Source organism: Quercus suber, unplaced genomic scaffold (genome assembly GCF_002906115.3).
Source record: "Quercus suber isolate HL8 unplaced genomic scaffold, Cork oak 2.0 scaffold_389, whole genome shotgun sequence".
Taxonomy (NCBI): domain Eukaryota; kingdom Viridiplantae; phylum Streptophyta; class Magnoliopsida; order Fagales; family Fagaceae; genus Quercus; species Quercus suber.
The window spans coordinates 638,922-665,630 of record NW_027069841.1 but is presented as its reverse complement, the minus strand read 5'-3'; the positions used below and the strand labels follow the sequence as shown (position 1 = coordinate 665,630).

General features: G+C 36.9%; 1 non-coding gene and 1 pseudogene across 1 annotated transcript; both read right to left on the bottom strand.

The window, feature by feature from the left end:
• Positions 1 to 751: 751 nt before the first annotated feature.
• On the bottom strand, positions 752 to 12,139 carry LOC111994195 (probable galacturonosyltransferase 4; annotated as a pseudogene).
• A 703-nt stretch (positions 12,140 to 12,842) lies between these two features.
• LOC111997058 (uncharacterized) lies at positions 12,843 to 14,033 on the bottom strand. The gene is made up of 2 exons (XR_010624000.1): positions 14,009 to 14,033; positions 12,843 to 13,869 (listed from the first exon to the last, which is right to left on the bottom strand). It is a non-coding gene; the product is annotated as an uncharacterized LOC111997058 (transcript).
• Positions 14,034 to 26,709: the final 12,676 nt, after the last annotated feature.

The following is a 26,709-nucleotide window of genomic DNA, read 5'->3' as shown; positions in this document are numbered from 1 at the left end:
GTGTCACTCATTTTTATCTGTTTACAACAGCAAACTCCAAGCAAGATTTGGCATACCTTCAACTAAAAAAGCATGCTTGCATTGTTGTGTGCACATTCACGTGTACTATATTAATTATATCAAAATCTCCTTAGAAACTAAGGAGAAATTATTTGCAAGAGCTTGATACCAGCAAGAGCTAGCTTCATTCCTGTCTCAATGTTAGGGATACTTGGAACCAATACACCTAGAGTGTTTAGGACATATGCTAGGCTGATGCGCAATCTGCAGCTTAACAATTCAATGTCAGCATTTAAACATTCATAGATGTTGAAACAGAAGTACTCAGCCACAAATTAACAACAGAAGGCAAAAGGAATATAGAAGAAAATTAAGATTAAAAAAGAAAAGGAACCAGCCAAATGCTTGATGTTTGGCCTGACACCCAATACATATATTTGCATAAGGCTTCTGCAACTGACTTAGTTATTACAGGCTTTCAATAATCAAACCAGAGACCTAACCCTGATAGTTTATTCCCCTATTCCTATAAACCTTCAGATACTTACTAGCTTAAAAAAAATCAAAAGCAAAAAATAGATATATAAATTAGTAAGAAAGCTAGCAAAATAGGGGGAACATCAATCAATTAAGCCAAAAATATAATCCAAGTCGTAGTAATCCCCTTTACTTTTGGACAAATAATATAGCACAAGTCAGAAATAAGTCCATAACTTCCTTGCAATGTCTGCGGGTCATAAAAGCAAGAACATGAACTAAATGTTAAGTGATAATGGTTAATCAAACAATTCACAACCAGAACTACGATCTTCCTACCAACAATATTAATATCAGGGTCCAATCTCATTCTCAAATATTAGTCTTAATTATTGAATGCTAACAACTATGAAAGACACATGAAGCTAAAATTTCAGTCTCTTATTACTTTATAAGGTATATAAACCATAAAACAAAGAATCTCTTGACCTTGTATCCAGATATATCTTGAGTAACACCAGGCAACGGGCCAAGTGTAGCTTCATATTCTCCTGCACTATGAAAGAAAACTGAAACCATTATTGTTCAATAATTTAATAACCTTCACCACAGTTACATTTCAAGACAATGACATCCAACCATGATCCAGCAGAAACATAGTAACAGCTTACCGGGAAAGCAAGATGACACAATTTGATGGATTGAATTAATTAAAGACGACCTGCCAATGTTAGGAACACCAACCATCAAAACAAGTAGAGTAGGTTCCCTCGAAATCACTTCCTTCAGCTTGAACTCCACAAGCTCCAGTAGCTTTTGGTACATGAACCATGATAAGATACCATCATCACCACACATATTTCAATAAATCGGAGAGAGTACAAGTTCCTCACTGTCACTACCTAAGAAGCATGGACAAGAGCACCCAACAAAAGTTGGAGCTTTGTGCACTAGGTACAACCTTTATAAATTATTGTCATTCACTCTTTCAGCAATTCTTCATTCTTTTTCTTTTTAGTATTAACAAAAGAACATTACTGTCAAAATTACCAAAAAAGCTTCACATCCTTCTTAAAAGCAATCTACTGAAGCTAAAAACTAGATTATTTTGTCTGAACTTGCTGATCATCTGTTTCAAATTAAGCCAGCCATATCTAAAGTCATAGTTCATTGACTCTGTCAGTCTGTCTAGCATTTGCCCACATTTCAAGATTTACTTTCTCCTTTCTTGTCCTTGGTCATAAAAAACCCCTTCATACAGTAAGCACAATAGAATAACTTCATTATGTCCTACATGAATGTCAATAAAATATGTTATCAAAACATAAGCTCACTGTAACACATTCATGACCAGAAAATATGTTATCAAAACTAAATCTTCATTCATGACAAGAAAACTAAATTTCCCAAAAAAAAAATTTCTGATATGATGACATGCTTAATTACTAGAAAATCTAGTGTATAACTGACAAAGTGACATAGACGAGGGTGATAGTTGTATTTGGAATTAAAAATTTTCATTTCCATAAAAAGCTCCTCCTATCTTAAACAAGAATTATAGATGATGTACTAAGATTAAGATGGGGAAACGCAAAGGTGGAAAATTATTGGCTGTTAGTTCTCAGGTTTGAGAACAATGAGTGTCATTTTTCAAATTCTTCTTATACCAAAGGAATCATCTGAACACTTGTGTTTTCTCAATGAGTATTGCATTAATCTCCACTAATATCATGTTCATTAATGAATTTTATGTCATAATTCCATCAGATGTTGTCCACATGAAATTGAAGAATAGAATTGCAAACCCACTATAAATATTGAAAACAAGTTTGAGGGGTAATATGCTATACCAATTATATTAATGAAATTGTCTATGAAATCACATTAAAATTTGGGATCTACCTTCTAAGAACTAGAATTCCACTTCCCGAGTGCCCAGTCGAAAAATGATAACTATATTAGCATTAAATAATAGGGTATTTTAATATTGAAAGATTTTAACTTGAACCTAACACCTTTTAATTAGATATATGAAAGCGAGTATTTCCAAAAAGGCAAAAAAATTAGCGTAGCTCAAAATTCAAAAACCACAAAACTTGAACAAGAGCAACAATTACTTTTCTTGAAAGTTAATTTATGCTTCAAACTTAAGGACACTATGATCAGAACGACCATTGAATTTGTTAAAAGCTAGTTTGTGCTTAAAATTTTAGGACAATAGCACCTCAATACAAATGATTACAACAACTATTTCCAAACAGTCTTGTTGAATAATGGCTTCAATTGTTTTCAATGATATCTCATATTGATCAACTAAACTCTTCATTATATAAGCACCAACGCATTGGTCACGGGTTTTGATCTCTCCCGAATTTTAATTTCGTAAATTGGATTCAACTTTGAATTTTTGTTGTTTATTGAAAAAAAAAAAATTCATATCAACACACTTGCTACTCACTAGAATAATTTGTGACCATAGGAAATCAAAACCTTATTGTTATATCCTTATCATATCAAGAGATGATAGAAAAGATTGTAATTAAAAATAGACAAAATGATAAATTTAATGAATTAAACATTTTCTCCCTATTTTTCCTCCTAATTTTTTTGGAGGATGGTTTTTAGTCCCTGGGTGAAAAACTTCACTACTCACCTTTTCCATCATCCCTCTTTTCCACCACATCAAACAAGGGAAAATCCTCATTTTCTATCCTCCCCTTTTTACACCAACCAAACACACCATGTAATGAAATTTTCAGCGCTCATTTCGTTTTATTTTGTTTTTTTTCTTTTTTGTTTTGTTTTGTTTTTTTTTTTTTTTTTAAGATTGCCATCACATAGTGTCCAAAATGGAGCATCATTAGCACTGCTTTGCATATTTTCCATTAAGAATGTGACAAAAACTAACCAACTCCAAGCATCTTTTAGCTCTATAATACAATTATAGTAAGTTTAAAACACCAAGACAATATAGAAGAAGGGAAAGGGAAGAGGAAGAAAAGACCAGCATATACAGTCGTAATGTTACACACCAAAAAGGAAAGGAAAAAAAAAAAAGTGACTTACAACTCAAGACACAGCATTTGCATTAGGCACTTCATCAAGGATAAATGGACCAAGTTTATCATCAAATGAGCTTCCAAGGCCTTATGGTATCTTAAATGCCTTTTGTATACTACAAACTACTGCTCTATCAGACCCTCCAAGTCACTCTCATCTTTTTATATTACCAGTGAATCCTGACAGAGTTAAATACAAAGCACATTGGACTTCTGTGAAAAGATCCTGAAAGGGAAAAAATTAAAGAACTAGAAATTATGAAATGAGATCAAATAAAACAAGATATTCAAAGGTCACATAAGGACCCTTTCTTAGATACAACAATAAGAACTACAAATGACATAAAGTAACCTGCAAAAGAGCTAAAATATATAGAAATGTCTTAACGTAAACATTTAAAAGTATTTCAGAAAGCTTTGTGTACAAACATATAACAATCAGCAAAAACAAAATTCTTGATAAGTATTCTTGAACTGAAAAATAAACCAGATTTTGCGTACTATTTATTGAGTCATCATTAATCAATCCTTGTTCGAAATATTTTTCTCTACCAATCACCATTACAGAAAGAGAGGGAATCTACCTTTGTAGAAATCATAGAAAGAAAGGGTCATTTAGATGGATCCTATGGATACAAAATACTCTCATAAGAGCTTACTCACAAATGTTAGTGAGTTCTCCTATCTCTTACCACTATTCCCATCTATTCTTTATTTCTTTTTCCAATTATATAACTGAAACCAAAATATCCACCTCTAGCAACATATTCTTACTCAATGACACCGCCAAGCATTTCAAAGTATTAAATTAGCATCAGAATATACTCTTCCTCGATATATGTATCGTCTATATGGTTACTAATGAGTTTTCTCTTATTTACTTATAATTCAATCACAAACTTTTCGCTTACCTTGACATCATTTCAACCACTTCTAAATGTGCTTTTCTTGTTTGCTTATTTATTCTACCATAAATTATTTACATTCAGTCTTTCTGCAATTATTCATTCTTTTTTTAAAAGATTAACAAAAGAGCATTATTTTCGCAGAAGTCTCAACAGCAAAGAGGATTTGAGAAGTTCAGATACCGATCAAAACGATGGAAGCTCTCTCCACAAGTCTCAACAGCACCATTAACATTCCCCTTCAAATCAAGAGACTAAAGGGCAGTGAGATCCTTCTTTACAACAATATCATCATACAAGAACAACACTTTGTTGTGCTTTGGGAAGATCTCTAACAAATAAAATCAAAGATGATTGAGGATAGATAAGTATTTTGGGTTCCGGTACTTCAAATTTGAATCAGAATTGGCTCGATGAGCTCAGAAGTAATAGTCTACCATGGACTGCGAACCCAACTGCTTGAGAACTGGACTATAACTTGCATTTAGCCATGTAAATTCTTCAATGTTCTGAACCTGGATTGAAGCTTTGCCTGGTGGATTTACCAAAAACCACATCCTCATTGTTGCATAATTTAGCCTATCAGTAACAATGTGGAAAACATGCTTCGAAGGGTCCTGCCAGGATTCCAAACAATAAATTTGAGATGTCAAACAAAAAATATCAAACATTGAAATAGCTGATAATTAATGTTTTTTTGTTTTTTTGCGGGTGGGGAAGTTTGACAAAAGAAAGAGGATGTGGGAACAAGAGTCTTAGAATAGCTATTCCAAAATTTCTTTCTTGGCAATTAGAGGAAATAGTAAGTATATCAAGTGTGAAAATTACCTTAGCATATGTTATAGTTGAGTTTACAACAACTGCTGCTGGTAATACGTTATCAGAGAATAATGCATAACGGTACAACTGAGGGTCTTCTAACTTCTCTTGATTTGGAAAGTCATGTTGAGAAGAATTCAAGGTATAATACTCAGTTGTAAGGCGCAATGGAAGACAATGCAGACCTTTAGGAATCATTTTTGCTGTCAATTGAGTCAAGAATATAGTCTGCTTTTTGTGCACTCGGAGCTGCTCTTCGGTTGAGTGGAGCATAGCCCTCAGCTTCTTCACCACAGAGGCACAGTCATCTTGAAGCTGCTTTCCTTTGGCCACTGTTTGCTCCATTGCCTTCAATTTGTCATAGGCACTGCATAAAAATAAACCATACAAACAATTTAAGGCAGAGAAAGGTGGGAGAATTTAAAAAATAGTAAGCCAAATAGAGAACCTAATAACAGATCGATACTTGAAGAAAAAATTTGATAAAATTTGGTTGTCGGCATATTAATCTATCTATATATATTTAAAAGCTGAAGCGTAGCATTTATTGTTGCTACGCTCTGGTTAAGCCACCTAAGCAGCCACATCATTATCCTTTTTTGTTTCTAATTTTTCCTAAATATTTTTAAATCATTTTCTCATTTAATAAGGTGACTTAAAAATTCCATTATTTAAAAATTAAAATATCTTTTAACCATTATTTTTAGGCGTAAATGCACTTTTAGTCCCTACATTTTGACGTTTTTCCATTTTAGTCCCTACATTTTATTTTTTCCACTTTTAGTCCCTAAACCAATTAACGCGTTCCATTTTAGTTCTTTCCGTTAGTCAACCGACGGAAATAGCTGAGGTGGCAGCCGGAGCAATTAAAATATTACAAAAAATGCCACATCACAATGACACATCAGTATATAAATTTAAAAAATTAATTTATTAATTTTAACTAAACAAAAAAATAAAAACATAATTAAAAACAATAAAATCAAACCCAAACTCAGAAAATCATACCCAAGAACATGAAATTTATACCCACCAACAGCAACCCACAACCACGGAAATTTATACCCACCACCGAAACAACACCACACACCATTGAAACTTCAAAACCAACCTAAGAACCACAACCTATTCAAACCCACAACCCATTCAAACCCAAGCCTCAAAACCGATTCAACCCACAGTGGAAAACTCCGGCGATCAAAAGTCACAACCCACAACAAGTGAACCCCAGTGAGCAAAAGCCAAAATTGACAACAACAAACCCAAGTGATTAAAAGGTCGTCTTCAAACTTTGTCATCGCCGTCATCGCCTTCAAGATCTACCATCGCCACCGTCGCATTCAAGCACTGCCATCGCTGCCATCGTCTTCAAGCTCTGCCACTGTTGCTGTCATCTTCAAGCTCTGCCGTTGCCTTCAAGCTTCGCCATCAAGTGAGATAGCTCAACTCTCATCCTTAGAGACTGTGCTTCGAACCCACCAAAACGAAGAAGAATCCGACGCTGGCAATTTTCAAGCTCAGTTGAAAGAAGCGCTGGAAACGCTGGCTAGATCCGAAGCCGAGTATAAGAAACCCAGAACGAATACCCAAACTCAGAAAATCAAACCCGAAAATCAAATACCCAAACCCAAAAAATGAAACCAGGAAAAAAAAAAAAAATCAAAGAGCCGAGTTTGATTCAATGAGTTGAGTTTGGCTGGGTTTTTCTGGGTTTGTGTGTTTGTTTGATTTAATGAGCCGAGTTGGCCATGTTAGAGTTTTTGGGTTTCTGGGTTTTAAAGTGTTTGAGATTTTGAGTTTGAGTTTGAGTTTGAGGTTTGGCTGGGTTTGAGGTTTCTGGGTTATTTTGAGTTTAATTTTTTGAAATAAACTGTGTTTTGTTCTTGGGTTTTATTTTTTGGGTTTTTGTTCTTGTGTTCATAGGCATTTGATTTTAATTCGTGTTCTTGAGTATGATTTTCTGGGTTTGGGTTTGATTTTATTGTTTTTAATTATGTTTTTATTTTTTTTATTTAGTTAAAATTAATAAATTAATTTTTTAAATTTATATGCTGATGTGTCATGGTGATGTGGCATTTTTTATAATATTTTAATTGCTCCGGCTGCCACCTCAGCTATTTCCGTCGGTTGACTGACGGAAATGACTAAAATGGAACGCGTTAATTGGTTTAGGGACTAAAAGTGGAAAAAATAAAATGTAGGGACTAAAATGAAAAAACGTCAAAATGTAGGGACTAAAAGTGCATTTATGCCTTATTTTTATTATAAATATCTTTTTTCTTTTCAATTTTCCTATAATTATTTTTAACATTTATTTTTTTTAAATTTAAACTTCTCCAACCTTTCTCATTCCCTTACCTTTTCATCTCCCCACTACTTCTCCAACATTTCTTCCCTCCTTACCTTTTCATCTCTCCACTACCTTCTACATTAATATCATTCTTCCTTTTCTCATTCATCTTCCTTCATTTTTGTCTCTTTTTATTCACACCCTCTTACTATAAATTCGTCACTATCTCTTCTATTCTATGCATAGTTTTCCCTCATAAAACAAAGGTTCTCTCTCTCTCTCTCTCTCTCAATTTGTTTTTCATTTTTTTATTGCATCCATACTTAGGTTGATGAATTTTTGTGTTAATTAGAATTCTATTTTGGGTTGATGCAATTTAGTTTTGTGTTTCAAGTTGGTATATTTTATATTCTCTTTTATTATTAAATATTATCCTACTACATTATACATATAGTATATAATAATATAATTTTATTATATTACATAAAATGACTTGGATAATTTGATGTTTATTGTTACATATTTTATTTTTACTCTTTTTTCTTCTTAGCTTATTTTATTCAACATTTAAATTCAGTCACATCCTTCATATTTATGCAACATAAATCAAGAAAATAGCTAGACACACACTTGCCTTCTTCTACCATACATTAGGAGAATATATTTGTGTGATAAAGGGTCATATAATTTATAATTTAGATAGCACTCATTGAATGTGTCTAGGCCTATGGATTGAGCAATTTATAGTCTTATAAGGCTATTGAGATGGACTTTTTGAATCAAGACTAAACATCTATGGAATACTATATATCATTTAGATAAAAACCTTTGTCATAGATATATTAATTTTTTTGCCACAAATTTAAATCACGCAAATTTAATAATTTTATATTATGTGTTAGCATCATTTCTACTTCTTCTTCTTCTCAAAAATATTATGTATCATCTTTAAAGCATTCCAACAATATTGATCTTATGCAAAAAGTTACATAAAATATTGAGAAAAAAATGTTTTATATTACATCTATTAAATTTTTTTTTTTAAGAATTTAAACCTTTCTATTTTTCATATCACTAACGAATTTTATAGTTACAACATGTGATCATTTAAGTTTTAATATTTTTAAGTTGTTTTGGAAAAAAGAAAAAAAATTAAAAAAAAAAGGGTTGTCACAAAATAGGAGTTCATGTAAGGCCACCAAACTTGATATTTTGCAAATAATGGAACCATTTGCAACAATATTTGCATAGCTATATAGTTCCAGGTAAAGCAATCAAACAAACTTTTAGTCTTTAAAAAACACATATCTACCAGTGGTTAAACGTTCATCTTGGGTAGTTTTAACTTTTCATATAATTTTACCACTACATATTCATCTATTTTAATTTTTTTTTTTTTTTTTTAAACTTTCATTTAGATATTTATAAGTAAACAATGAAATAATGATTCATGAATAAAAAAAATCATCTATACATATTTATCTTGTGTGGTCTACTATAATTTAGATGATTATAACTTAATAATGAAGTCTATAAATAAGGTAATTAAAACAATCATATCTCTACAATTCAAAAGTTCCCATTTATTTTTTCAAAAAAAGGCCTTTTGCATTTCCTTGGAATTTTTTTTTTTTCTTAATTGATTGAAACCAAACTAGAGAAATGTCTTTCATATTTCCTTGAAAAAAAAAAAAAAAAACCTTTGATATACCACTAACGTATCTATATCTATAACTATTTAAGTCATTCATGATATCTATTTTTTATTGATAACTATAAAAACTACAACTAGCGAGGGAACATACAAAGTAATCAAGAAAAAATGAAATGAAATCAAACGTCAATAGTAACCATTATTTTTGACTATATAGATGCCATTAAAAACTTTATAGTGCAATAAAATCGACCATTAATTACATTCACTTAATTAAATCAAAAATAAAAAATTAAATATAATAATACAAAATTTAATTGGAAAATTTTATAATCTCATTTTTTGACATTTCATTTAACCTTTATATATATATATACCATGACTTAAAAAAAATCTAATGAACAATTCTATCTCTTATTTAATGTCTATGTTATGCAAATCATCAACCAATAAATATATGATAATGGTAAGAAACATTATAAACAAGATTATAAAAAATATGATAAAACTTTATTTTTTAAGTTCTTTACAAAGTTTAGAGACTAAAATAGTATTTTACCTAAAATTTATCACGCGCAACTCTGCGACTAGTTAATATGTTAAAAGAGAAGACTTACTTCCTTGGCAGTTAAGAATCTTTTCTCACATCCCCAAGTACTGGCTGAACTTCCTTCATCCTCCCCCAAAGCTCCCTTGTAAAGTGAGGATTATTTCTTGTGGCTGGGAGGGATAGATAAACGTTTGCCCTTATGATCTGATCTTTGAGTTGCCGCACCTGAGTATCCGGCATAGCTTTTTGGTCATTCTGTATGCTAGAGTCAGGTTTTATGCGTTCCTTCTTTTTAACCTTACTTGAAGTTTGAGTGGATTATTGCTCATGCTTAGTGGATTGTTGCTCATCCTTTATTTCCTGGAGGAAAATGGAAAATCATTTAACAAAGAAAATTAAGGGTCCGTTTGGATAGAATTTATTTTGCTAAAATTAAAAACTGAAAACACTGTAGTAAAATAATTTTTAAATGTGTGAATAGTACTGTGAAACCCATTTTCAATGAAAAAGTTGCTGAAAAGTAATATTTGTAGATCCATGAACAGTGCATGGGTGCACTATTCATGGTTGAAAGTCAACCTTTGCGGCTACTGTTCATGAACAGTAGCCGCACTGCTCCCTAAAACGCGTGAAAAAAAAAAAAAAGGGGGAAAATGCTGAAATGCAGTGCATCTGCGTTTCAGCTGTACCCAAATGGGTACTAAAATGCACAATAAATATTCCAATTTTCCACATGGTAGATAGGGGAAAAAGGGGACAAAAAGGCCCGGAGTTTGGCATGGAGGTGGTTATTCAAGATAATATGCATGAATTGGAAATAAGAAGTTTGCAAAGAAAGCATATTTCATCAAATGATTAGGATAAAATAATTTAATAACAATAGGCAACAATGATAATGATCAAAATAAATAACAAACGTAATAGTTTAACCCCTCCTGTATCCAAGCAAATACTAAGTAATAAACATTCAAGCTAGGGCTGAGCAGTATCCAAGCATTACACAAGATAGTCAAAATGACTTCTTTTTTTTTCTTTTTTCTTTTTTTGGTTGACCATTAGGACATACTGTTTCCAACATCCGAATGACAAGTCCTACAGTAGATTTTACTACAACATGTTAGATGATGAAAACCACTAAACATCAAGTCAACAAAAGAGCACCCCAAGCACGATGAGGAGCATAGAAGTATCACAGCATTTATAATGTATACAATTCTATTTTTAACATATAACAGAGCTATCAAAAGACTTTTACAAATAGGAGCAGCAGCAACCAGTACAAATTAGACAAACAAAAAAAAAAGCAAGTTAAAGGGAAAAAAAGAATATATCATATACCATGTTTTGAGTATTTTGAGAGGCATTATCTGATGACTGGTCAGCCTGGTCATCTGCATCAATTGTATCTTCCCCAATGTCCTTGTGAGTGGTTGTGTCAGTATCATGCTCATTTGAGTCATTTTCTTCCTCAAGTGAATCTGTGACCTCCTTGATGAGGTTAGTTCTTTGATCTTGTTCTTCCTCATCCGTCGTAGATAATACTCTGGTAGACCTTGATTCTACTAAATGCATATATAAATGATAAATTTACCAAGCAGAAAATTATAAGGATGAGAACAATTGTGCAATTGTGCAAATATTGGTTTTAGTAATTACAAAACAAAACAGAAATTAGAACCAGAAAAATGACTTTTTAAGGAGTACCTTGACTTGAAACTGCAATGTGGGTGTCCTGTAGGTCTAAATCATCTGAATTTGGAAGAGATTTGGTTGAGGTATCTGAATAAACAATTCTAATCGGTTCTTTAACGGTAATTTTCAAATGAAAGAAAATTATTTACTACTTACAACAGTTGTAACATCTTCAACAAATTCATCTCTAGCTGCAGAAATTGTAAGCCAAAGCAAAGAATGTTCAAATCACCAAAAGAAAAGAAACCCAGAAAGAGAAAACTAGAAACAAATCTAAAAACAAAAAACTTACAAGAAGAAGAGGTCTTGGACCCACTTGGTAAAATTGTCTATGATCTAAAATTGTGTACATAGATCATAGACAATCTTGTTCCCTCACGAGTCAACACCTGAAAATCTAACTGTCATGCTGATTGTTTTTGGAATTTAGACTCTCTGCAAAATTGCTGATATAAATTAAATCCGTCTTGCCATTTAGACCATTTCTTCTTCAAAACTTTGTATATCTTTTTCATTTGGCCCGTAGTTCTTGGCAGAAGTATCAAATCTCAAATCAGCAGGGCAGAGATCATCAAACAATTTTGGTCCAACAGTTTCCACCAAGCCATTAGGAACATGCTTCTTCTCAGACGCTTTAAAAATCAGGTTATCAAATTTCTCATCCTTAAAGACATTGTCCTGTACGTGATCCATGGTAGAGCACTTAAATGCAACTGGATGGTATAAACAAAAAGGTTTTGGCTTTTGAGTACTGCCCCACAAATCTTCTCTTTAATTGGCAAGGGAGACAGCTTGGTCGCCATGAAGCTCACAACTAGAATCTGACAAGGCCATTTCACTGGCCACCTGCTTGATTTCATCACATTGCAGGCTAATTTCCCTCTCTAATGAAAATACACCTGCTTCTTCTTCCAATTCTGAGTGGCCATTTCGATACTCATGAAGTGTAAGTAAAATAGGAAGAGGAAGTACTGGACCCACTAGAGCATCATCTCGCTGCACTTTGTGTGACCACTTATTGCTACAGCATGAAGTCCTTCTTAGGAAGGAAGGAGGCAATTGAGGTAGATTAGGGACAACTAGAAATTCCAAAGATACTTTTTTCTGGTCCAAAAGTACCTCAAGGAACTCTGAGTAGTTGGAATAGGCCAGTTGTAAGAGTTCCATTGGCAGGCCTGCCCACAACCTTCTCAAAGCAACCTCATGTATGCTTGCTGGTGAGCTGATGTCATTAAAAACAACAGAAACTGCAGGAGATGATCTCAATCGACCGAACCCACAAGCCTTCAACTTCTCACACAAGATTTCATGAGATTCTAAGCTAAAAGATTCCTTTTCTCGAGGACCCTTGCAAGGCTTTTTTAATTTTGAAACCAGGACTTCAGTTAGACTACCATTCATATATGCAGAGAGTTTATCAAGTTTCACGTACTTAAATCTTCTAGGAAATTTGTAGTCCTCATCATCCATAATATACAAGGAATTATCTTTAAAATGGAACCGTTCTGTGTGAAGTTCTTTCAACTTCCACAAGGCACACTAGCTTTGTGATTCAAGCTTATAAGTCTTATCAATGTAAAACCACCAAATTCATTCAACTCAGAAAGCATTGCTGATAGATCTTTGTTTAAAATGGCAAAACCCAAAGCCAATTCTTTCTTATGCTGCCAATCAATCCATTCAGGAAGATCATCCTTCAAAATCTCCTCTCTCACAAGACAACTTCCACATTGACACTCACGACCCGATAATAAGAGATCTGAAGGGAGCTCCCATGCATAATGGGTTTTCAAAACTTCAGAAATAATGGATCCTCTCAGGGTTGGTAAAGTAGGTCCATAACAAAATAGATTAAACTCACAATTCTGAAAAGATCCCAATATAATACAAAAACCTGATTCAAAAGCCCACCTATATGTATCATCCCTCGAGTTTGAATTCCGACAATCTAAATACATTAATATCGCACGGATTATCAAGACCGTGAGTCCATTGCAACAATGGCATCATTGGTTTCTGCACATCACAAAGAACCAACAAACTATCTGAGGCCAATGAAAAACAGAAACCATCAGATCCCCTTGCCATTGTAAACATAAGGAACCGTTCATTTTGAACCGAAGTATACATCCTCAACACCTCAACCTTAGCTAAACAACTCACAGCACACCCATCAAACCTCAAATCGACCAAGAAAACAGCATCAGACCGGGCAACAATCAAAATCCTAGGATGCCAACTGAATTCACAGCTCAACCATTTACAATTCCCCGAATCAGCTTCAGCATCCCATGATACAGGCAACTTAGTCCCTCTAAAACCCGCATTGTAATTGGAAGTCCTACTCCTTCTAAAACAAGACTCCAAATCAAACAAGAACAAAGCACCACTTTCTAACAAAACTAAAAACCAATGCACCTTAGCTTAAAACCTTAGAACCTAAACAAGAAACTCTGGGAAATTTACCAAAATTATGAATTTCCTGAACAACAAACTAATGCACAGAGCACAATGTAGAAGCCAGCAAATACCCAACAACAGTGGAATGATTATGATTATTACCCGGTACTTTCGTGTAAAACGTCATCGTCTTTGGCGCCCCAAATGTCAAAACGGGAAGCTTTGATAGAAAGAAGCAAGAAGCCGGGTCGGTCAGAGTTGGGACCAGTGGGGAAGAAGAGAAGGAGGGAGTTGGAAAGAGGGAGGCGAAGGAAGGAGAGGAGGTTGTGGGTTTGGAGGAAAGGTGGTGGTGGGTTTGGCAGAGATGGAGAGGAGAAGAGAACAGAAAGGGTTTTGGGTTTAGGGTTAAAGAAGAGAGTCTGTGAGGAGAAGTGGAGGTTTGAAAACTGATGATATTGGGAAGAGGGATTTCCAGTCCGACAATACTTCCATTTTTCACTCACTTTTTACCCAAAACTATACTTGGCCGAAGAAGCTGGAGCTGATGGAGGAGTGATCTGTATGCTCTCTTTAGTACATTCTTGTTTATAAATTTGAGAGATCTATGGATTGGTGTGTGCAAGCCTATGTTCTTATATTCATGTTTTACGATTCTTTTTTGCATGCTATAAGCAATGTGTATATTAAGCTTAATTAATTAGAAAATGGGGTGTAATTCTCATCGAAGGGAGTGGCATTAGTATTTGGAATTATGAATTTTCATTTCGATCATAAGCTCCTTCTAACTTAAACCAAAATTATAAATGATATATTAAGAGTAAGTTTATAAAAATAACACACCAATGATTATAAGCCGTTGGTTCTCAAGTTTGTGAATAATCAATGTTATTTTTCAAATCCGTCTTATGCCAAAGGAGCTAAAACACTTGAATTTCTCAACAAGAATTGTTTTAATCTCCACTACTATAATGTTAATTGTAGGGACTGGATTTGAGCACTTCTACTGTTGAGTGAGTGGACTCAAACCCAACTAGCCCAATACAATAAATTTGTAAAGAGTGGGTTCAAAAACTAGACCCAAGTGAGGGATGCAACGGCCAAGCGTGGTTGCATGTGGATTGAATAACATGAACATGGGTTAAAATGTGCAATGATGCTCCTTGGCCCTCCCCTCGGGAGCTTGTAGTTCTTATTATTTCTTTAGTGATTGGTTACAAAGGTTTTTGTGAAGATACAGATTGCTACAGTGTCCTATATTCCTGATATCTGGCCCTCTTTCCAGAGGGGTTCCTTATATTATATACCCCCCTTCCAGTTGATCTTAGCCTTCCATTTGTTAATCAACCAGACCACTACTTGAGTGTCTGTCCCATCAACCGCCTTCCCATTCTTTCTGTGGGTTGCAGCAACCAAGGCTACACTGTTCTAGGTCATCTTCTCATTAATGCGGCCAGAACATTAGTTGTGGGCATTTAATGTGGAGGTGACAGTTCATCCTGGACTTGCTCCTCCACCACGCTTCCATGGCTGACACGTTGTACCTGCTCTTTCTCTTTGGATGCTCAGGAAGGCTGCTTCTGGTGGCTCGTTACTTCCCCTTTCAACTGTCTCGGCCGGCCGAGGACGTGGCCGTCCTTGGTGATGTTCCTTGGCGACTTGGGCCTTCAATGCTCCTCCTCGGACGTTCCTTTATCCTCAGCATGGGCCTTGGGCCAGATATAAGATGGGCCGGGGTTGCCAGATTATTATGCCCCACATTAATTATTGAATTTTATGTTATTAAAATTCCCTTTATTTATATCGAAATTGAAGAACATAAATGCAATCCCACTAAAATTATTGGAGAAAATTTTTGAGGGGATAACATGAAATGGCTAATTATATAATAGAATTCTCTAATATACCATTAAAATTTAGGATCTAACTTCTAAGAACAAGAATTTAACTATCCAAGAGCCAGGGTCCAATTAAATAATAATAATTTGGTCAATATTAAGATCGTATGGCTAATATTTAGAGGTTCTAACTTAATCACAACCCTTTTTAAGTAGATATGCCAAAGCAAGCAATGCAATCCCAAAAGAGAAAGATGGGTGTCACCTAAAATCCAAAAGGCACAAAACTTAAAAAATAACAACATTTACTTTTTTAAAAGTTAATTTATGCTTCAAATTTAAGAACACTGAAGCAAAACGATCATTGCATTTGTTAACAACTAATTTATGCTTAAAATTGAAGGAAAATAGTGCCTCAATATGAATGATTTCACCAAACCATTTCCAAACAGTCTTGTTGAATAATGCCTTCAATTTTTTTAAATGATATCTCATATTGATCAACTTTGCTCTACATCATACAAGCGAAGGACCAATGAACTTTGATCTCCTCTCATGAATTTTAATCATTTTCTAAATTAGATTCAACTTTGAATTTTTTTCGCATCAACTACTTGCTACTCACTAGAATAATTAGTGACCATGCTGAAATAAAACCCTACTATCATACTCTTTTTACATCAAAAGATGAAAGAAAAGATTGTAATTAAAAAAAGACAAAATAATAAATACCACTTATTTAAACATTTTTTCCCCTACTTTTCCTCCTCTTTTGTCTTTTCCACCTCACCAATTGAGTGAAGTCTCTTATTTTCCATCCTCACCCTTTTACACCCAACCATACAGACCATGTAATGGAATTTTTGAAGCCAGCCATTTTGTTTTTTATTTTTTAAAATACCTGGAATAAAAAAACGCTTATCAATCTAAGCAGCAATTTGTAATTAGTGTTATTAAGTCCTAACTATTTTGGACACAAAGATTGCTATAATCCCATAAAAAAGAAAAAGAAACAGATTGCTATCATCTAGTGTGTCCAAAATGGAGCATCATTAGCATTGGAATGCAGATTTTTCATTAAGAATGTGACAAGAACTCACCAACACATACAAGCATCTATTAGCTTTGTAATACAACTTGAGTAAATTTGAGACATTAACACAACAAAGTAGGAGGGAAAAGAGGAGGAAAAAAAAAACACCAGCATATACAATCGTAATGTTGCACCAAAAAAAAAAGTGACTAACAAGTCAAGACACAGTATTTGCATTAGGGACATTTTTTTTTTTTGATAGGTAAGGAAAAAGTATATTCAAAAAACTGCTAGATACAAATTAGCACCAGCAAATCAAAAGTACAAAAAAGATGAAAAAGCAAAAACATAAAAAGGCATTAATTACAAAGAAGAAGAGAGCTAAGGAATAGAGGAATAGAGTCATTAGATATGAGTCCCCACGCCCTAGCCCAATCAGAAAGGGAACTAGAAAAGAGAGCAAGCAGTTGGTCCTCAGATCTATCCAAATCCTCAAATGTCTGCCAATTGCGTTCCCTCCAAATACACCACATCAAACATAGCAGAACTAGGTTCCAAATGTAAGATGAATGCTTCCCCAACCAATTCCACCAACTAAATAGAAAATCTTGCACTGTACATGAGGGAACCCATGAAATCCCAAAAATCCTAAAGACAAAACACCACAGCCAATAAGCCTTTCCACAATGTAACAACAAATGATCCACTATCTCACCACAGCAACGACACATAATGCACTAGTCACGAAATCAAAGCCCCTAAGTCGCAAGATATCTCCCGTGAGGATCTTATCCCATGCAGCTGTCCAAACAAAGAAAGAGACACGCCGGGGTATTTGCATTAAGGACATCATCCATGATGAATGGACCAATTTTACCTGCCTTAAATAAAGTAAGATGCTTTTTTGATACCATCAAACGAGCTTCTGAGGTCTTATGAGGTATCTTAAATGCCTTCTGCAGTGCTTCAAACTGTGCTCCATAAGACCCTCCAAGTCACTCTCATCTTCTACATTACTAGTAAATTCTAACAGAGTTAAATACAAAGCACATTGGACTTCTGTGACAAGATCCTGAAAGGGAAAAAGTGAAAAAGAGCTAAATTGTGTGTGTGTGTGTGTATATATAACACGAGTCAGAAATAACTCCTTTGCAAACAGTCTGTTGCTCATAAAAGCAAGAACATCATCTAAATATTAAGTGATAATAGAGAATCAAACAATTCACAACCAAACCTACATAATCTTCCTACCAACATTATCAATATCAGGGTCCAATCCCAATTATCTAGTCTTAATTATTGAATGTCAACAAGTATGAAAAAAACATGAAGCTAAAATTTCAGTCTCTTATTACTTTCTAAGGTATATAAACCATAAAACACAAAATCAGTTGACCTTATATCCAGCAATATCTTGAGTAACTCCAGGTAATGGGCCGAATGTAGCTCACTTCATCTTCTCCTGCACTATGAAAGAAAACTGAAGCTGTTATTGTTAAAATAATTTAATAACCTTTACCAGTTCCATTTCAAGAGTCAAGACAATATCCAACCATAATCTAGAAAAAAACATAGTAACAACTTACCAGGAAATCGAGACGGTGCAATTTGATGGATCGAATTAAATAAAGCCGACTTGTCAACATTAGGAACACCAACCACCAAAACAAGTAGAGTAGGTTCCCTTGAAATCACTTCCCTCAGCCTGAACTCCACAAGCTCAATAAGCTTTCAGTACATGAACCAGGAGAAAATGGGAAATTAACACTGATTTTCAAACATTATAATTAGTAGGCTACGTTTTCAAACTATATTTTTTACTAGCATCTCGAGTCTTAAAGACTCGATTTCCATGGTCTAATGTGGCATTTTTTCCATGTGGCGTTCACCTGGAAATCGAGTCTCTAAGACTCGATTTATAAACCAAAAAAATTTTAAGTCTTACAGTCTCTCGGCCATTCCCAAAAATACCCAAAAAAAAAATTAAGAAATCCAAGAAACACAACAATCCAACACAATCAGATCAGAGACACACCAGAAACACAACAATCCAGCAAAACAAGGAATGACTGAGAGACTTGAGACTTAAAATTTTAACAAAAACCAAACCAAACCAAACCCAAGCAAGCACCACCTTCCTTTTCTCTCTCTTACTTCTCAGTTTAAAAAAATGCCTTAAACCCATTTAAAAGAAAAAAAGTCTCCCTTTTAAGGCTCTCCACGCGCTGTCTCACAATTCCATGACATTTCTCTTTTTGGGTTTTTCAAGATGGCAACTTTAGCGGGTTCCCATGTTGTCACAGGCTGTGAAAGTGCCTGCCTTTATCGACATTCTGCTATTGGGAGCAGTGACGTGTCACTCTCCAGTGACTCCGACAACCAGTCATGGCACTCGCTGTTGGAGATTGAAGGTGTCTCAGACCTAGGCCGCATGAGCCCTAGGCCATGCTGGTAAGGTGATCTTAGATTCTTTCTCTCTCTCTCTGATCTAATTGTTTTTTTTTTTTTTTTGGGTTTTTTGGCTTGTACATGAGAGACTTGAGACTTAAAATTTTTTTAAATTTTTTTGGTTTATAAATCAAGTATTAGAGACTCGATTTCCAGGTGGTCGCCATGTGGAAAAAGATGCCACATCAGACGTGATCAGACCATGAAAATCGAGTTTTTGAGACTCGATTTATAGGCCAAAATCGAGTCTCTTAAACTCGAGATGCTAGTAAAAAATATAGTTTGAAAACATTGCCTACTAACTATATAGTTGGGAAATCATGGTTAAATTCCAATTTTGGTCCATGAACCATGATAAGACAAAAGAGAGGACAAGTTACTATTACACTATATAAGAAGAATGGATAATTAACATAGATACATATATTTTCATTTATAGGATTTTTTTTATAAAATTTTTAAAATAATAATAACTATCAATTTTTAAAATTAAAAATAAATAAAAAAATCTAAAATCCAATTTTAATATTTTTGCTAAAATTCAATTTAGTCTCTTGACATTTACTTCAATTGTCAAATTAGTCCTTGTCATTTAAAATTTGTCAATTTAGTACTCAGTTTGTCAAAATGAGTCAATCCTGTCCTTCTGTCCCAATAATTTAGTAAATTAAGCTGTTTAAAAAAAATTTAAAAAAAAAAAAAAAAAAAAAAACTAATACTCATCAAACAATAAGATATATTAAATGACACATAAATATTTTGAATAAATTGCATCATTTGCTAATAGAGATATTGATAAAATTAGGGGTGTCAATGTTCGACCCAACCACGAACATGACACAAACTCGACACGGGTTTTTGCGGGTTAAGGTTGGGCCTTAATGGATTTGGGTCATAAACGAGTCGACCCGAAAGCGACATGATAAGAAACGTGTCATAAGCAGGTCAACTCGCATAACCCGCAATAGACATGTTTGACACGCCAATTTAATTGTGTCAACCCAAAACGACCTACTTAACACAACCCGTTTAACTCGTATAACAAATATATATTCATTTTATTTTAGATTTGTCAAATACATTTTTATATCCAACATATATTTTAAATTTAAAAGAAAAGTGAATAATTACAAAAACTTATAAGGGATATAATTGAAAATTGAAACTTTACAAATCTTAAATCTCTAACCCTACAAACCCTAAATCTCTAAACCTTCTTATAAATATCTAATTTTATTTTTTTTATTTCAGTTGTACTACTTACTCTATTATCTTATAAACTCACGCCCAATTCTCAAACTCAAAGTCTCAAACCGGTTATTGCTCTCTCTCTCTCTCTCTCTCTCTCTCTCTCTCTCTCTCTCTCTCATGTGTTTAGTGAGTTTTAGAATTAAAGAAAACCGTTTTCATAGTGTTTCAAAATTCTATAGCAATTTTTTCTGCATAATGTTTTTGTTCTATAAACTTCGAACCCATGTGCCATTATTAATATATGAGATATATTAATTATTGATTAAGGCCACAGTTGTAGCTTTTGCCTTCTGTCGTGTGTTTTTTTTTTTTTTTTTTTTTTTTTTTTTTTTTTTTTTTTTTTTTTTTTTTAGTATTGGACACTGTCTGCATATCTTGAAAGTGGGTTTATTGAGATAGTTTATAAACTAGATTTGATGGGTATTGCTTTTAAAATGTTGAGGCATGATCATATTTTGTAACTACTAATACTTTATATATATATATATATATATATTTGGCATAGAACTTGTACAAATTAAATTGGATGAGCTTGTGGAAGATTTTATGAATTTGAACATCAAAAAATAATCTATGGATGATAATCGTAGTCATAGTCAGGATTAGTCTACTGTTTGCTTCAATTCTTTCAATATTGATACTTAGCATTTGGCGAGTTCCAAGGATATTATATTTTTGTTGAACTATGTTATTTCATTTTTGTTAAACTATGTTATTTTGAATTTGGATTGAAGTGTATGCACTTCTTTTAGAGTGTAAAGAACTTATTTCTAGATGAATGTTATATTTTTGTTGAACTATATTATTTTGAATGTAGGTTGAAGACTTGAAGTGTATGCATTGCTTTTGGGGTGTAAAAAAAAAAAAAATCTAGATAGATGTTATATTTAAATATTATATAGGTTGAAATGGGTTGTGTTATATTTGTGTCAACCCAACACAACTCGTTTATTAAGCGTGTCAAATGGGTTGGGTCAGCTCAACCCGCTTTATTAACATGTCGGGACCATAAAATGACCATATTTTTACAAATTGAGGGACTAAATTTGCCTATCAAATTTTAACCCAAAACACCACAAAACAAAGAGGGCGTACACCAGCATGTTGGACACGTTTAGAGGGTGTCCGTGCTTGTTACCTTGTTAATAGAGGTCTTGCTATGGGTATTAATAGCGATGCAATCCTGGTTGCAGGAGCAGGAATCGAAGTAACGAATCCATTTGGGGATGTTGATGTTAGGGTTGGCCAAGTCATTCTTGTTAGAGAGCTACAACGAGTTGTTTAGATGAGGAGAGTTGAGGTTGGACGCGGTGGCTGGCGGAGGAGAAAGGAATGCGAGCGTCGCGGACTTCGACGACAGCAAGGTTAAAAGAAAGCCATCTCCCCTTCAATTCTCTGTTGTCACTTTGGGGGAATGAATATTGATCAATCACATTAATTTGTTCTATTCATCTCACAATTCTCTACATTGTTTTAAAAACTAGGAAAAATAAGTGAAAACGAGGGTTGGCTGTCCATGGATTTAATTGGGTCGGGTTTGAATTAAAATAATAATAATAACCTAAAATTTTGATTTTATCTTTTAAAGTTTCAATTTTTTATTATTTTTATATAGATCTCCAAATGTTGCGTTTCATTGTGATTTGCTACTCCCTTACAAAGTTACAAAGTTAAGTACGAGATTGGCAACCCAAGGACATTTTCTATATTTGTATTTATTTTGATTTTGCGCCCTATATGTTTGAAACTATTTTGATTAATCAAGAGATTAACGGTAGGGTTGTTTATGAAACAATTTATTTATGAACAGCTTGAACTTGGCTCAGGAAAATGCTTATTTATATTCGTTTGTTTAGCAAACAAGTCAAACTCAAGCCTAAGTTTAGACTCAATTATTAAATGAATCAATCTCAAACATAATAATTTGTTCATAAACATGAGAGCTTGATTTATCTATGTATAATTATATATGTAGGGACGGTTTTTGTGGCCCAAGTTCCCCAACAATACATTTGTAGAGAATGGATCAAAGGTTTAGGCGCTGACCGGCTTACAACGGAGCACAAACCCATTTTTTCATTGAAATGCACTAAGCATAATTTACAACTTGGGAATGCTCCTCGGCCCATGGCCGAGGAGGCTTTCCTTCCCAAACTCACATTCTCCAAACTCTCCCCCCCCCCCATCTGACACTTTGCTCACCTTTCTTATATATCCTTCTTTTCCTCCTCCTGTCGATCATCTATTGGCCTCTCTTCTGACCGTCCGTCCCATCAGAGGTCATATCCGTGCTCAAGTGGCTCACCCTGATCGATGTTGCCCTGTCAAGGGGTTACATCCCCATTAATGCGGCCAGGAGGGTTAGGTGAGCGTATTCAATGCCGAGGTGACAGTTCGCTCAGGGCTTGCCCCTTCGCCATACTTCTGTTGCCAACGCGTGGCACTAGGCCCTCCTCCTCGGACATCAAAGGAATCTCCTTTGATGGGGTGGTCCTTGTGTTCTCCCGAGGTCTCGGACGCCCGAGGGAGGGCACTCCTCGGATAAGTTCCTCAGGGGTCAGCTCTCACGCTTCCATCCTCGGACCCCTCACGTATCCTCGGCGTAGGCCCTTGGGCCTGGTTTGGAGTGGGCTGCAGCTATTTGATTTTCTGGCCCCACAATAGCCCCTCAAAATCTTGCTGCACGCGTCCTCAGGCGGGGAGGGGGATTTTAACATCCTCGGGCCTATTCCGTGCCCAGTCGAGCCTTACTCCTGGTCAGCGCGGGGGTCTATTCATCTGCCCAAGGCACGTTGCTGACGTTTCGGAGTGCGTAACGCGCCCATCATTAAATTCAGGCGGCTCTGTGTTCCCCACGTCTAACGAGGCGTTACTAATCTAACGATGGAGGTTTGTTTCGCATTTATGGGCAGGAAAACCCGCAAGGCTCTTCGATTTGGGGTATAAATCCCCATACGAACCGCTTCTTCCTGTTCTTTATTTGCAATCAAGAATTCTCGTGCGTCCTTCTTGAGTTCAGATACATTCACATCTCCAGCACCAAAAAAGCCTGTCCGAGGAGCTCATCCTCTTTCCAGTAAGTCGCTCTACCCCTCTCTGAGCTTTCTTCCTCGTTACTCCTTCTCCTTCATTTGTTCCTTCTTAGTTCCTTTAGGTGTCAACTGGGATGGGTAGGTTTAAGAAATATGCCCACTCTGAGGCGAAGATGGAGAAATTCATCGCCGACTACCGAATTCCCGCCAATGTAGGTCTGAGATATAGTGAGGGTGGGGATTGGCGCTTACACAAGCAGAAGGGCGAAGTGGTAATTCCTATTGTCGCTTTCCTCGAAGGGGGGATGACGATCCCCATGGGGCCAGTGATGAGGGACTACCTTACGCACTTTCGGTTGGCCCCTACCCAATGTGGGATAAACGTCTTTAGGATTTTGGGCTGTGTGGACGCCCTGAACGAGAAGATGGGGCTAAGGTTAACCCACCACGACGTGAATTGGTGTTACAACCTTCAGCTTCTTAAGGGTAAGTCTTATTATCTGAAGACGAGGGATGACAGGGTGCGGCTCATCCAATGCCTCCCTGAGTCCAACAAGGGGCTGAACGAAGACTTCCTCATCGTGTCAGGGGAGTGGCACGATGGCCTTCACTGCCCAACGACGGAGGGGATACCAGGTGGGGTAGTAGGAGTAGGAGGGGTTTTAAGTTCTTTTGCCCTTTTTTCTTCCCTCTTTCCTTTGCTGACATGGTGGTGTTTTCCCCTTGCAGACCCGCACGCTTTTGAGCGCCACTTCCATTTGATCAACCGGGAAGATTTGCAGACGGTGCTGAGGGCGCCGGTTTATGTAAACGAGGACGACAATCAAGTTAGGGCCGCCCACATAATCTTGGGGTGTAAACTTGCCCAGAAATCGTTCTCGGTTTCAAAGCACGTCATCCTAGCCACCGATCCTCGGCTTCAGAGGATCACTGTGACCGAGGACGGATTTTCGTTCCCCGAGGAGCCCCCCGATCAAGAAACTGCCACACTAGCCGTCCCCTCCTCTTCCCAACCGTTCGTCGAGGCTGCCGAGGAAGATCCAGAGAGGGAAAGGGACGCGTTTGATGTTTTCGCTCAGCTTGATCAGTCCGAGGACCCTCCCAGGGACTTGGGTGATCCTAATTTTAGCGAAGCAAACCTCCTTGCTTCAGCAGCCCCTCCTCCGCCAATAATGGGTTACAAGAGGAAGCCCGCCACCAACTTGTTGGACCTGGTCGAGGGCTAGCCGGGGAAGTCCCAACAGAAGCTTCCCCCTACTCCTTCGAAGACTAGGTTGACTTCCGCTCAGCAGAAGCTCCCTCCTCCTCCTCCTCAGACGCGCTCGCCCTCTGGGTTCGTGCCTGTCGACCCCAAGAAAAAGAAGGATAAGGGTAAAAGGCCTATGGAGGATAAGACAGTGTCCTCGTAGGAAGAGGACACTACTCTGCAGCCGTCCAAGCAGCTTAAAATAGGCAACAAGAGTCAAGACTAGCATGTCGCCGACACTACCTCGTCCGAGGCCCAGGCCTGGCTCCCAGCTCCGATGCTCCGTGGGGAGCCCTTGAGGGATAACGCCTCCCTCAGGGACTTCAACGAGGGCGAAGGTGCGCGCGTGGCCGATGCACTAGAAAGGAGCCTGCTGCTCCCAGCGGACATGGCCGAGCTTAACTCTTTGACGAGCGAACAGGTCTTCCTCAGCCTGAAGCGATATATGGGGATGGTAAGGGCTATAACCTCGACTCTTCTCCCATTCTTTTTCTCTCATTGGGCTTACAGCGCATTGGTTATTCTGGCAGGCTGTCTAGGTTATCTTTAGGTTGGAGGGGGCGGCGAACGACCAGAGGAAGGCCCTCAGCCGGGAGTGTGACTGGCGCTTTCAAGCTACCCAGGCTCTGAAGAATTTCGAGGCTGACCTCGCCAAGGCCCAAGAGGAGTTAAAGGCGATGACCAGGGAGTGGGACAGTGCACTGTCTGGTTTTGAGGGCGCCCAGACCCAGGCCAAGGAGCAGACAAGGCGCCTAGGCGAGGCGGAAGAGCAGCTGCAGATCGCGAGGGACCTGATAGCGGATCTGTAGGCTAAGGTGACAGTGGCCGAGAGGGCCCAGAGGGAGGCAGAATGGGCCAGAGACCAGGCTCAGCGAGCTAAGGACGAGGCGAACTTTGGCAAGGAGATGGCCCTGACTGCCAAGGAGGAGGCTGAGACCGCTGCCTACGCTGAGGGGGTGGCTGCGGTAGAGGCCCTCTACAAAACTCAAGTTCCGGGGGTATGTAGGCGATACTGCTCCCAGGTATAGGCTGAGGCCCTCAGACAAGCTGGGGTGGCGGCCACATCCGACCTGTGGAAGGCGGAGAGCGTGTACTACCCCTCTGTTATTCGCGAGGCCGCCCCTGTCGGGGCCAAGGCTGGGGAGATTGTTGAGGAGGTGGAGGCCGCTGAACTAAGGGAGCGTTCGAGTGAGGAGGTACCCCAGGAGATAGTGGAGATCCCTTCCGATGATCCAGCCCCCACCACTGAGGAAGCAGCTGCTCTCGCCATATCTTTGCAGGCCGTCCCCTCAGGCCAGGGCTCGGAAGGGTCAGGGGTTGCCCCTGTCCAACCTGAGCAGGAGTAGATTCCCTGGCGTCTCGGCTTTTTCTACTCCCATATCATTTTATCTTATTTTGTTGTGCTTTTCCTCTATGTATTGTGGCTCTTGCCATGCAACTTTTATGGACTCGTTATTGTAATGGGAATTTAATTTCCCTTCTTACCTACTTTGGGCTGTTTATTTGTGTGCATGCTATCTGCTTCCTTTCTTTTCTTTCTATTTGCATGAGTTGTATCTCGGCCAACTGTGCCAGGGACCACAATAATGGGGAAAGAATGTATGCGTAGGCAGTCTTCTTGCGTCCTAAGGGTTAGGTGAGATTTTGGCCCTTTCCTAACTTAGGGTATTTTGAAGTGGTTAGTTTCCCCATAGGCTTGAGTCCGAGGACCATACAATGCCTTGGCTCTGTCTAACGCTTCCATTTCTCTGTAAGTATCTAGTTTCTCTAAAGGCTTGAGTCTGAGGACCATGCAATACCTTGATTCTGTCTAGTACCCAAGTATAGCTGAGCGGTTAGTTTCCTCATAGGCTTGAGTCCGAGGACCATGCAATGCCTTGGTTCTATCTAACGCTTCAATTTCTTTGTAAATATCTAGTTTCTCCATAGGTTTGAGTCCGAGGACCATGCAATACCTTGGTTCTGTCTAGTACCCAGGTATAGCTGAGCGGTTAGTTTCCCCATAGGCTTGAGTCCGA